Genomic DNA, 13,444 nt, shown 5'->3' on the forward strand with positions numbered 1-13,444 from the left:
ATATACTAACCTACCTCCAGGAAGGCTGGCTCTGAAGTCTACCCACACCATGGGGGCATCTAGTACCCCCACATCGCTCAGGACCAGTCAAGCAGGTTTCCTCTCTCCTCTATCCTAGGAGCTCTTCTTAAACAGACTAATCTCTGTTCGTCTGAAAAAATAGCCCCTCGCCAGAAGGCCTTCACTCATCCAAAGAGCTTCCAGCAAGCAAACACCTAGCCTGCAGCAGGCATCTCCCACGGCCTCCTCCTTCCTCCCTCAGCGAACACTGCTGCAGAGGAAAGCTCTCCCCAGGGAAAGCAAATGAGAAGCAAGGAGGGAAAAAGAATGCTTAGGACACATCTCAGAGCAAGCAGAAACACTGCCTGCCCTTTATTCGCCACGCTGCCTGCGCACCTGCGCAGGAGCTTTGGAAACTCAAGGCCTCAACCGCAGCGGACAGATACCAGCAGGCTGCCAGTACCCCCGCCTCACACCGCCGGGAGGGCGGCCTGGGCCCGCTGAGCCAGGGCAGAGCCTCACCTCCCAGGGCTCCCCATGGCCCACCCTGGCAGCACTCCCCGCGCACACGGCTGCTCTCTCCAGCCACCGCCCGCGCCCAGAACCAGGACACTGGGGCCACCACCTGTCCCCCCCGCAGGGCACCCCCCACTCTGACACGCCACATCCCCGCCCCGTGCCTCGTGGAGCCCGGCCAGCCAGCACGTGGCTCTGCCTCGCGGACACACAGGGCACACGACCACAGGTGGCAGCAGCCAGGTGACCCCCCAGAAGGGCCCCAAAGCACACCAAGGCCAACTCTCCAGGCCCTCCAGCCCCTTCTCTTCCCCAAGGCCTCGCCACAGCCAGGTCCTCTGGAGAGCCATTTACAGCCCTGCTCAGGCTCACTCCCCAGCTCAACGACGCAGACCCGCAGTGCTCTCCGAGGGGCTCCTCAAGCCAGCTCTTGCCTCTCTCATTTGCCTCCGCTTCCCTCAAGGCTCTCCCCCAAGGGGCCTGCCTCCTCAGGGGCCCTTTGGGGCCTCTTCAGTGGAGGAGGATGGATCCCTTGGACACCACTTGCCCTCTTGGGCCTTGCTCGGAGGCTCACAGATGATCCCCTGGGGCCAGGCACACACACTCGCCAGCACCAGACCAGTGCACGAGTCTCAGACAAGCAGGCTGCCAAAGAGGAAAACGGGCCAAGCGGTCCACCAGTCTCAAGGATTTGGATTCCACTGTCTCACTAAGGGCTGGGATGTCTCTCGCAAGCAAAACATTGAGCCAAGCCAGGAGCTTGCTGCACTGCCTGTGCCACAGGGAAAACACAGTGTCGGCTCTGCCTCCACACCCCCACTTTGCAGGGCACAGGGAGAGTCTGAGAGCACCAGCACAGGGACCCACTGAAGGCGCCTGGGTTCTGGGAGGTCAGAGCTTCGTTGTCTTCTGATTTGGTCAAAGGAACTCTCTCCTACAGGCTTCCAAAGAGGAAAATGGGCCAAATGGTCCACCAGTCTCAAGGATTTGGACACTGGAGACACCGCCCGTCCCCACCACAGGGCACTTGGCCCCTGTGGCACACCACACTCCCACTTCTCTTCTCATAGCAGGTTTTGAGCCCTCAGTTTTTTCTTGAAAATTGCAGAATTGGCCTACTTCTAGCTTAGCTTCCTTCCCAGGAGACAATAGAGGCTTTATTCATGGCGCTCTTGCTCACACCATGGAGATGGGGACTACCACAAGTCCAGGGAGCCAGAATTCATCCATGAATTGAAGTAATGTAGCTTTTTCATGTACACACACCTATAGGACTTCTCTACTGGCCAGGTTTTAGCAGTTTTTCTGTGATGGCTCTGAATCTTTTTCTGATAGGGGCACAGGGGTAGTCATGAGCCTGAAGCAGTCTGAGGTCATCTCTGGCAGTGGAAATGGGCTCAAACCCAGAGGCTTCAATTGAACGGTTGTTACCCAGGGCATCTCTACGAAGGACAGCCAGCCTTGTGATAACATCAGGGAGGATACTGGAAGCACCAAGGGTGTCAAGACGAAAAGAAAGAGTCTCATTTTTTGTCTCAGTCTTTTTTTTGAGGCCCTGTCATGGGAAAAAAGATCCAGACTTGTAAACTTCTGATTCTCTAGTTCAGATCAAGCATGTTGATCCTTGTGGTGTGCACAAGAACTGGAGAGAGGCAAGTCCTGGGACTTTGCACCACTCTGAAGCAGTTCTCAGATTGTGAGTGGGTAGGGGAGATGGCTGAGGACTAGAGAGTGCACAGAAGCTGTGACACAAGCTCAGTCATGTTTATACCAAGGCCTCTGCAAGCTAGAAGGGACTTTAGGGTGGTCGCTGGCCCTGCAGGTGGTTGTGCCCTGGTGCGTGGACTTCCTGGCCACACAAATGCCCAGCATAGGGACACAAATGGTGATCAGGTCCCGAAGGTTCATCTGGGCAGAGTCACAGCTCCAGAGAGCTGTCACGAATACGTTCCTCCTAGCTTCCACACTTGGCTGGTTTCCAGCACACCACATTGTTTCAAAGATAATGAGCGTCCTGCACTCCCCCAGCAGCTGAAGCTGCCTCATCTACCATAGCTGCTGAAAAGGTCTTGCTCTCGCTTTATTCTCCACCAAAGTTTTGGTTTCAGTTTCACTGGATTCTGAATACACATCAGAAAAATTGTGAACCTGGAGGTCTTCAGATTTCTTTAGGCTGGATTCAGCTCTCTAGCAACCAAGAAAAGTCTGGAGACCATTTTCAAGCAATCAGTCCTGAACTGGTTCTTGGTCTTAGGGTTGCTTTTTGTCCCTCTTTGTTTCCCATTTGAAAACCTTTCTGCCAGGCCTTATGGCACCAAGACCCCACATATGACTCCACTGAGCCCATCAGAGGAGGCCATGGCACAGGTGTGACTGTGATGGGATCAGTGAACACTAGGCAGATGGCAAGAGGCGAACAAGATCCTGGTGTGGGCAGAGCCCAAGGACAACCATAGAGGAATATTTAGAGGTCTCAGCTGTGACTGCAGCTCCTGAAGAGAAGAAACATCAAGTCCTTATAGTCATGCTCAAACTGGAAAGGCCAGATAACATGGATCGAGTCCAAAGGCATTCATTCATTCTCCTTTCAGAGTGCTGTGGGGTTGAAACTCTGCACAGTGGCCATCCCAGCCAGCAGCTGAGGCAGAGCCATCTTGGCCCTGGATGCTGCAGCATGGATCAGACTCAGAAGCAAGATCAGATCTGTCCTCTGGCATGAGTCACGACACCAAACCACAGATTTGCATAGCAGGCTATTTCCACAAGCTGAGAGGCTCCATTGCTGCTCTCGGTTGCTGAGGGGGGAACAATTCTGTGAGCAGCAGGAAGTTTTCTGAGTGCCAACAAAGCAGGCAATACTATTTCCATGGTTTTGCCTTATCCTTAGTTGGGTGCCAACATAGGTCTGACTCCACCTCACCACAGTGGGAGCGGCTCGGGGGAAGGCTGCTGCAATGAGATGGGAGCTGCTCACAGGCTGGGAACACTGCTTGGAAGGGGGTGCTCAGTGGTTTGTTACTCACTCCAGGAGACCAGGCATTTCCCACCAAACCCTGCAGCGGTACAGATAGCTTCTCTGGTCCTTTCATATTGCTTCATCTTGCATGGCAGTGGACCAGATCCCTGCTCACTCCTAGAAGGGAACAAATTCTTGCTGAAATCAATGCTGAGTGAACCACAGGAGGATTTCCGGATTGGACCTGTAAACATAGAGATTTGCCTGGCTTTGCTTTTAGACACTGCAGACTTGTGTTGAGCCTGTGGCTTCCACAGCACCACCCTACATGTGCACACACACATAACCTGGACCCATTTTGGCTGGGCTGCTATTCCCATGCTGTATTCATGCATTTGATGTCTCCTCCAGACCTGCAGCACTTTGCTCTCAGTCTGGTTGGATTTCCCTTTCCCAGTCGCCAAACCCATTTCATGCTAAGTGTTTGCAAACCCATAAAGCCCAAACCCAGTGATGCTACTAGCATATTACAACTTCACCATCCAAATCATGAGTGAAAATACAGTCCAGAAACCCAGGACAGAATCCCTGACAACCTCTCTTGAATAGTTCTCGCAGCCTACAGTGGCCCAAGGGAACTGAATTTTGATGAACGTGTTAAGCTGCCATAATCCAGCAGTGCTGCCTGGAGACACAGCCTGGCCCTCTCATCCTCAGCTGCTCATCCCCAGCCCTTCACACCCCTCTCTGTGCAGGCACAAATGTCTGTGCAGTCCTGCCCTGGAGTAGACTGGGGAACCAATTACCTAAAAAACAATGTAACCAAAATAAAAGAGGGTTATTTTTAACCTGGACCATTGCCAGAGCCCATTCACTGCTTGGGTGGATGAACACTTGTGCCATGAAAGAGAGGGCATCTGAGAGGTAGGACAGTGTTTGGGAAGAGGAGGAGAGCAGAGCTGCCCGAATTGATCCAATATCACTCTGGTGATGGGTTGATAATTCTTCCCCTTTTGGCCTTCTGGATGGGTTTGTCCCTCTCAGCTTCATCCTCCTCTTCTTTCCAGCATTTTCGCAAGCTCTCCCAGGACCCTCCACCTTAGACATATCCTATGCATCAAAATGTTCTTTAATCCCACCTCTCCTGTTCTGGCCTGTATTCTCATCTACCCCTTTTTTAAATGCCTGTTTTTTTAATGAAGGCCAAAACTAAAAAAAGAAACCACCAAACTCTTCCATGTTCCCTGCATCCCACTTTATTTGTTCTTCTTCCCTGCTGAGCAGTGAACCAAAGCTCTTCATCTTCCTCTGAGCAGATGCTCTTAGTTCTGCTTGTTGTGTCCTCCACATGCGGCAGCCTCACCTTCTCCAACTACAGGCCCATTCACTCTTGTTGAACCTTCAGGTTCGGTCTTGCTCATGTGCTCTTCTTTCTTTGATGTCCTGGTGTTCAAGGGCTTGTGCATCCCTCCATGTTTCTCCTGACATGTCCTGTACCTCCTCTGTGCTGATATTATTTCTCATGGAGCCTAGATAGAGACCTGCTGAGGAGCTGCCAGCTTTCAAGCCCTACTTGGCCTCACAGGTCCCCTGCCAGGAAGGTACCTGTGGGCTGATGACTCTTTTCCTTTGTTGTTGTTGTTGTTGTTGTTTTCAGTGATGTCTTTATCCCATAGGTCTTGCTATTTCATTTTGAATCCTCATGTTTCAGCTACACTTTCCCCAAAATTTCCACCTGTACATTTTCCCTGTGGTCAGCCCTTATTTGACACTGAAAATGATGAATGATGAGTCCTGATCTAAATATGGTACCTTTTGCTTCTCCTCCAAAACAAGCTCAATCCACACACTTTCACTCTCCGTAGGATGCAGCATGTCTGGTACAGAGGACACAGAAAGCTATATGCATCTAGCTCCTCACCACACTTCCAGAAAAATGAGGAGCTGATGCCCTCCCCAGGCTCTGAGAAAAATAGCAGAGGGTTTGAACAGCAAGGAGGAAACGGGCAGCCAGGGAGAGCACCCAGACACAGTGGTCATCTGGGGCTTAGGAAACCCTGTGGGTCACTGTTGAGCCTGCAGGAAGGCTCCTTCGGTGCTGCTGGGACAGAACCACATGCTGGTCTGCCACGGAAAGGACCCTCTTCTCGGGGTGGAAGACCTTGTGGCATGTCTGCACACACTGTGCACGATGCATGCATGCAATCATGCACACACGTGTGTAGGGATGCAGATGTTTCCTCTCAGCACTGGTTTCCCATGATTCATTCTTTTCTCTCATACAGTCCTGGGTCTCAGGCAACTGCCAGCATCTCGTACACATTCTGCAGTGCTGCTGATGCTCTTGAGAAAGCATTGTCAGAGCAATGCTGGTCTTCAGGGATATACAGCTCCTCTTGCACAGGCTGATCCAGGCTTGTACCCTTCCAGCAGACACCAGTGTGTCAATGTGAGCCCCCAAATCCTTCCAGAGGTCTGTGATATGGTGCAGATCCTCCAAGGATAGGTCTCAAGTTCACGATGCCAAGCTACAAGGTGAGGTGATGTGTGGAGGACTTTGTCCTTCCCTGAGGATGGAGAGGGAAGGTGGGCTATGTGCTGTGATCTGTGGGGGATTGAGGTATGCAGCTGGCCAGGCTGAGCCAAAGGTTGGATTTTACATACAGATCTGGCCTCAAAGAGTGCTCAGCACTGGAGAGTCACCAAGCAGGGAAGAATGTGTCCCAGATTTGACAATCTGGAGATCTTCAGCTGGTGTGAACTGAGCTATGAGCACAATAGCTGGGGCTGAGCTGAGCCCTGGACCTTGCTGTTTGCAAAGTCCCCCTGGTGCTCCCTTGCCAGGCGCCGACAGCCACAGCTCTGCTGCGCTAACAGCACATGTAGATGATGGGGTCCTTGTAGCTGTGCTGTTTCTAGCTCCTTGGCTCAGGGAACGGCTTTGAATCAGCCCTAAAGGGAGTAGCCTGGTTTCTGCTTCTATTTGGTCTTCTGGGTTGGAGCTGGTCCAGCCTTGCCTACCTCCTGGGCACTGTGGGGTGCTGCAGCACACTTATCCCAGCCTGACCCCTGACCACGGGGCTAGGTGCAGGGAAGAGCAGGGGTGGCAGGGCTGGCTGGGGGCTGTGCAGGGCCTTTTAGGGTCCTTTCCAGTGGGAGGAAGGTGCAGAAAGGCTGCCTGGAACATCTCTCCATGCAGGGCACGCTTGCCTCAGGATGTTGCAGGCGCTTAGCATTTACAGATTGAGAAAGTGATTAGACAAATTCATGGAGAGCAAACCAAGCCAGAGCTTCCAAGCACTGAGATTCTACCACAAGCTCAAGAAGTCCATGAACTGGAAATGACTGGCAGCATATTCTGGGAAGCACCCTGAAATGCCCACTCAGTTCATGTACTCTTCCCTGGGCTATTGACCCTGTCAGAGATGGGGTGCAAGACAAGTGGCTCTTCAGCCTGACCCAGAACAGCTGTTCCTACATACATACCAGCCCATACGGACATCCTTGCCCCATTGAGGCAAAGGCCATATGCTTTCAGCATCTGAACTTGAACTAACCCACAGACCCCTGTTCCCTGTAACAGCATTTCAATGTAACACTGAAAGGGGTCTAAAAGTTGGGTACTGGTGACCCTGGGAAGTTTTCCATAGCATAGGTCAGTGGCCACTGGGCACAGGGATCCCCCAGCTTCCTTGGATGGGACCAAGAGGACCAGGGGAAGAGCAGAACATTCATCTGATGCAGGCTTGCAGGTCCCCCCTGCCCACCTGTCCTTTCCTTCCTCTCCTCTGCTTCCTCTGAAGGCCCCAAACCCTGCACTCTTCCCCCAGAGACCTTGGCAGTGAGGTGATCAGGCTGTCCCTAGGATTTGGGAAGTCCTATGGAGGTGCTGGGGCCACCCCTATAAACGGGTCTGTGGTCCACAGGTACTTGGTGCCTTTTCTGTCTCCTGGCATCACAGTGGTCCTTGGTCTTCGTCATTGATCCCTGCGCCCATATCAGTAGGCCATTTCTCCATCCCCTCCCCCTTTTACCCTCTTCTTCCTCCCATCCTGTCCCAAACAATACCTCTGAACACAGTTACTATCATAACTCTGGGGAAATAATCTGGTAAAGGGGGGAGTCAGGAGGAGACCATAGAGCCAGGACCACAGTACATGGTCTGCAGGGAGAGCAGATCTGGGAAGGGACAGAAACATCTTTTCTTTGAAAAATTCACCCACTGACATAACTGCAGTCATGCAATTTCTTATCTTAGGGCAGCACAGTTCTACTAAAACATCTAAAACAGGAATTAAAAGCTGCCCTTCCCCTCCAGTTTGGTCTTGCTAGAGCACTGTTTTCCAGTTTGAAGGGCCATGTCCTCTGCTGGTGTAAATCATGTCAGCACTTGGGTTCACTCGCCCTGCACTGATATACAGAAGTGGAGGAGCTGGCTATGCTGTCTCCAGCGGAACAGATACCCTGTGGGTGTAAATCAACACAGCACCTGGCCTGCCTGTTCCTCATGCCTTTCCTCTGCTGAAGACATGAACCCAGGAGCGCAGGACTGAAATTTGTACCAGGAAGATACACCCAATAACTCTCACCACAATGTACTTTCATCAGCTACTAAGGACCCCACTGGAGCATTTAAAAGGGGAAGGACCTCCAGGGTGATGGTGGTGTGTAGTTTTCTTCCTATTTAAAGACACACAGACTGGTCCTTTTTGAAAAGCAAGCGTACAGCTGGAAATCTGTTAAGGTAGTTTTATGGGATCTCACACAGAGAGCTCAGCTTAATTAGTCGTCAGCATTGCTAATGATCTCCACTGCAATGAGATGTGCTGGTAAATGCACAGCTCTGGGGTCTTTAGGGGAGCAGGGTCTGATGGCAGGGCATGGTCTCTCCCTTGACAGGGTGTTGTTCCTTGGTTTGAACGCTGTTTGCGTAGACCCCCACTGTTCTCTTCACCTGGCACGGAGAGCTGCAGCCATGGACAGGACCTTCCCACTTGTTTCTCCTCCATCCCACCCATCTTTTGAAATCTTGCAGCAACCAGCTCCAGTCCTCGAACGGACTGGGAGGACCTTCCCTGCTCACTGGCCCTATGGTGCCACCATCAAGGCCAGGAATTTCCAGGATGGTCCAAATGGGTTAGGACTTGGCTGGGAACAGAGTAAAAGTGGGGAATGGCCATCCTGCTATATCTGGGCCTGGCTACCAGGGACAGGATGGTAAAGCACAACGGCCATGCTCCCATCACCAGCCCTGTTCCCTGGTGCATCCCATCTAAGCATCCCTGAGGCAGAGAGACAAACTGCAGCAAGTCTTTGGTGAATAATCCCCCTACCCATCATCTCAGGACCTTGGATGAGTTCGTGGAGTTTGTCTGGTCTTCTTTATGTGCTTCAGACCCTTCTTGGCTACAACAGCTTTGGGAACTGGGTCCCATGGAGCTGCCAGCCCCTTTTGAGCAAGCAGCCAGAGCTGCAAGAACACTAGGGCCTCTGCCAGCAGCCGCCTCCATGTTTCTGATCCTTGTGCGAGTAAATGAACCATAGGCCATGCGCAAAGCCACAGGCCCTGGCCCCTAGCCACAGGCTCCATAAATCTCCTCGGCTCTTCTCCCTCCTCAGGCTTTCTCCGCTGGGAGAGCGGACGTGTCTCTGAGATGCAAACAGTTGAAACCTGCCCAAAAAGAAAATGTTTCCCATGTCAGGGAGCCAAAAGAGATGAAATGGCCAGGGCTGTCCTGGGATCAGCCAGCTCTGAGCACTTGACCTAGGCCTGACAGGCAAGGGCAAGGTCAGGGAGAAACCTAGTCCAGCCAGTCTGCAAGAGGGGATGTGTGTGCAACTGGGCTGGGGGAGGCCGGGAGGAGGAACGAGTGCCCGGCCCACGTCCAGTGTCCGTTCTCCTCAGGCTCATCCTCTTCATCCCAGGCACTGAGCCAGAGCAAGTCTGGTCCGAACTATTGCAGGGACAGCAGGGCTGGAGGTATCTGTCTCCCCCATCTCCTGAAAAGCAATGGCAGGGGTGGTAAACTGACCACTGGGGAGAAACATGGTGCTGAGGAGAGGTAAACAGGTCAAATAGCACCAAGAGTCCCACAGCCTGCTGTCCTGCACAGCATAGTGGAGCGTGCTATGGGGAGGGTGAGGGCCAGGGTAGCAATATGGGATAGATGCAGCTCAGCCTTCCCCAGGGCTGTCACCAGCACCTTGGGGGAGGGAGGGGTGCTGTTCCCCCCCACTGGATGAGCAGCAGGCAGGGATATGCCCACAGTCCCCCAGACTCTCGCTATGGCCCCTGCACGGTGGTATCTGAAGGCTGCCGGGAGTGTGGGGCTAGATGTGGCCTGGGTGTCACTTTACGGGGTGCTTTGCTGTGGGACCTGCAAATCCACCCTTGCCACCCTCCTGCTACGAGGGCCCCTCAGGAAGCCTGCTAGGCATCCAGGGTGATGTCTGCGCCTGCTCAGGGAAGCCTGGGTGAGTGCAAGGAGGTGCTGTCCCTTGATTTCCACAGAGTTCATCTTGTCCCCTGAATCACAGCAAGAAAATTTAAACTATGCAGGGGGTATAAAAGTTCAGAACAAGCCCAAGTCCCCAGCCGGCTGTAAAAGTCTGGCCACGATGAGGCAAAGCAAAAGCTAATCACTCAGGCAAGTAACAGATCTTGAAAAGCACAGCCTCTCCCGGAGACAGTGTCAGCTCACTTCTGCCACCAAGAGGAGCTGCGGTCTGGGAGCCCTAGAGAAGAGCTCCTGCAGGGCCCTGCACGGGAACTTCAGCTCCTAGGGCAGTGCAGGGGTCCAAGACCCCTGCACACCTCACAGCACCAGCTGGTCGAGATTAGGCTAAGCCTATGCTAAGAGTAGGGGTCTGACCTTTTTCCACTGAGCTCTGGAAGAGCGAGAGGTAGAGATGCAGTCCACATTTTCCCCTCCAGCATTTGCCAAGACTGGCATGTGTATGGGGCCTTGGGCAGTACATTGCTTTAGCTTCCAATCCGCAGGGTTGTTTGAAGGGATTACAGGGGATATGTGCCCAGGATGCAGAGATAACTGTTGCCCAGGGAACGCAGCCCAAACATAAGCAGGTGAGCTGTCAGGCTCAGTACAGAGAATGGGCAGCACAAGATGCCACCATGCTAATCATATTGCCACCTGCCCAAACAGTTTGCTCCCCTCTCTGTCTCTCCCTGCTCCCTCTTTCCCCACCTCTCTGCCAAAGTGGCCCTTTCCAGGAACCTTCAAGAACAGGGCCCATGCTTGATGTCTGGTTTGCCCCAACCTCACAGCCTCACTTGTGTCGAGGGCAGCCTGAGCCCATGCCTGTCACAGCTTTACTCAGCAGAAGAGGGTCTCTGAGCTCTTAAACTCCCATGCTCATGTCCTGGGCTTGGTCCTTGCTGCTGACCAGTCCCTGAGACATAAACCTTTCTAGCTGCTTGGCATGCTTTAGGTGCTCCTGGGATTAGGAAATCTGCCTTCCCCCAAAACTGTGCATTTGTCTGTAACCTGCCCTCTTTCACCAGCCAGCAGGAGAAACAGGCGGAGTGGCACTGGCAGAGGCCTGACGCTGTGCTGAACCCTTCTCCAGGGCTCCAGGGCCACTCACCAATCCCTCTTCTTGTTTATGTACAGCTGCCAGTAACAAACGGGCTTCCCAGGCTGGAAATCTCTAGGAGCTTTCCAAAGTGGAAAAGCACATGAAAACCTGCCACCAGGGGCTGCGTGTGATAGAAACGCCCGCTTCTCAGAGGCTCATTCACTTACCCTCTCACTACCCTGACTGCCTGCAGCAGGAGAGAAGGGATCTGCAACAGCCACAGGAGCACCGAGTTGGATGGGGCTGGTGACTCCCTCCTGCTATCTGCAGAGAAAAGCTGTTCCCAGGGCCTCAGGCTGGTCACGGGCCCTAGTATCAAGGGCGTGCTTGAACCCAGAGCTCTGTCCAAACAGCAAGATGGCCCATGGAAAGCAGAAGTTAAGGCTCTGCACATCCAAGGCTTGGCTGTGACCATCCGGTACCCTCCTCCCTCCCACCCATGGTTGTCTCCTTTCTGTGGGATGAAGGCTCTTGTGAGGAGTGTTGCAGGGAGCTGGGCAGATCCCTGCTTCCAAGCTGAGGAGCAACGTTAAGCACCAGGAGCTAGTGAAAGGGCTCAGCAACCTGGCACTGGATGCCCCAGGCTCCCTTAATCTTTCAAGTGATACTGCAAGACTGGCCAAGAAGTTACTTGCCTAGGAACGAAGGGCAGGATGAGCAAGGTTTGCGTCTCACCCCACCTTTAAATGGAAAAGTGAGACCTGCCTGGTGCTGTTGCATGTGGTGCCTGGCAGATGCTTCACTCACCAGCCTGGCTGCATGCCCATGGGCAGTGTAGCCAGGCTTGCAGGTCACCCAGCGTGCAGCTCTGCAAAGCAACCTTTGGCCACCCTGGGAGGCTATGCACATACCAGCGTGGGACCTCACATGCACTGAGGCTGAGGAAAAGAAATCCAACCCTTCCCTGACCATGCAGGCTGCCAGGGCCTGTGCGGGAGGTCAGAGGCAGAAAGGGCGCAGGAATTCACGAGAAGAATGTGTTTGTTGTTTGATTTTTCAGCAATACATTTTGGGTTGTGGCTAAATCCTGTTTCCAAAGTGTTGAGTCTGTTGCAAGAGCTGTGAGCAACTCATATACAGAGACAAGTAGGGAAAAACCCATAGCACATTCCCATCTCTCCTGGGCTGTCAGCTCTGTGTGCCTTCTGCTCAGCAGTGCTGACTTACCAAACTCGGGAGGGAATTGCTCCAGGAATGTGTGGCAGGACTGGGGGTTGGAACCAGGAGCCCCAGGGCATGTGGTACCCACAGGATCATCCAAGCTCTCCCTTGTACACTAAGGAATAGATCCACAGTATGACCAGAGTCCATTCCTACTTGAGATCTCCCCGCCATCATCCCCGGACCAGGGTAAAACACCCTGGATCCTGCAGATCTGAGACTGCACTTTTAACAAACTCCCACGGATTTGGGGAGCCCATGTGGAGACATGGTAACCCTCTCCCCATTTTTCAGAAAGTTCTGAGCAAAAATGACTGAAAAAACAGCCCTGTTACAGTATCTCCAGCTACGAACCCCCCATTCCTCCCAGAACTCGACTTAAGGTCCCCGCCACCAAACCAGAAACCAGGACACAGAACACTTCCAGAGCAGTAGCCTTTCCTTCCACACCTCCTGTGTGAAGGCCCTGCATGCAGCTGCTGGTGGAGGAGTGCTGATCCCATAGCTGCAAAAGGGAGGCTCCAGCAGGCCTGGAGATGATGATAACTGAGTGCCTCTTCCCCAGGTTCCCAGCTGTGACCTGATTCATGGCAGCAGTGATGCTTCTTGACAGGATGCCAGGATACTGAGGAAAGGGGATGGGAGCAGAAACACAGGTAGAGGAAGTCCACATGACCTGAGTGGTGGTCAGTGTCCCACACAGGGTGCTCAGTCCTGTGCACGCTCTGCTTTCTGTACTGGGAGCCAGCTCAGAGAACCGCGCTGCTCTGAGGGTGAACGGGAACAGGCAGAACCAGAAGACTAATATGTTTTTAAGTGGAGATGTTGCTTATAAGCTTGAATCAACGTTCTTCTCTCCCCAGGGACCCCAGTAGTGACACTTAAACTACACTTTTTATTGGAAGGAGCCCAAACAACCAGAAGGACGGGAGCCAGCCCAAGGCCCATGTGGGAAGGAGGCCAGGCTGCTGGGCTGGCCCACAGTTGCATGCCGCAAGGCCCTGGGGAGAGGGAGAACTGTGCCCATGGCAGGAAATAGCTTCTCCTCCTGTCCCACAGCTTTATCTGGCTTTGTGTCATCTCAAGGGCAGAAGCCTAAATAGATACTAAGCCTTTGTTTTGGAAGAAGATTGAGTGAGAGGGGCTCAGACCCAATCGTGAACCTGATACGGCTGTTTCAGCCAGCTCAGTGCCCTCCTTCCAGCAGCTGTCCTT

Source organism: Dromaius novaehollandiae, chromosome 18, assembly GCF_036370855.1.
Source record: "Dromaius novaehollandiae isolate bDroNov1 chromosome 18, bDroNov1.hap1, whole genome shotgun sequence".
Classification (NCBI taxonomy): Eukaryota; Metazoa; Chordata; class Aves; order Casuariiformes; family Dromaiidae; genus Dromaius; species Dromaius novaehollandiae.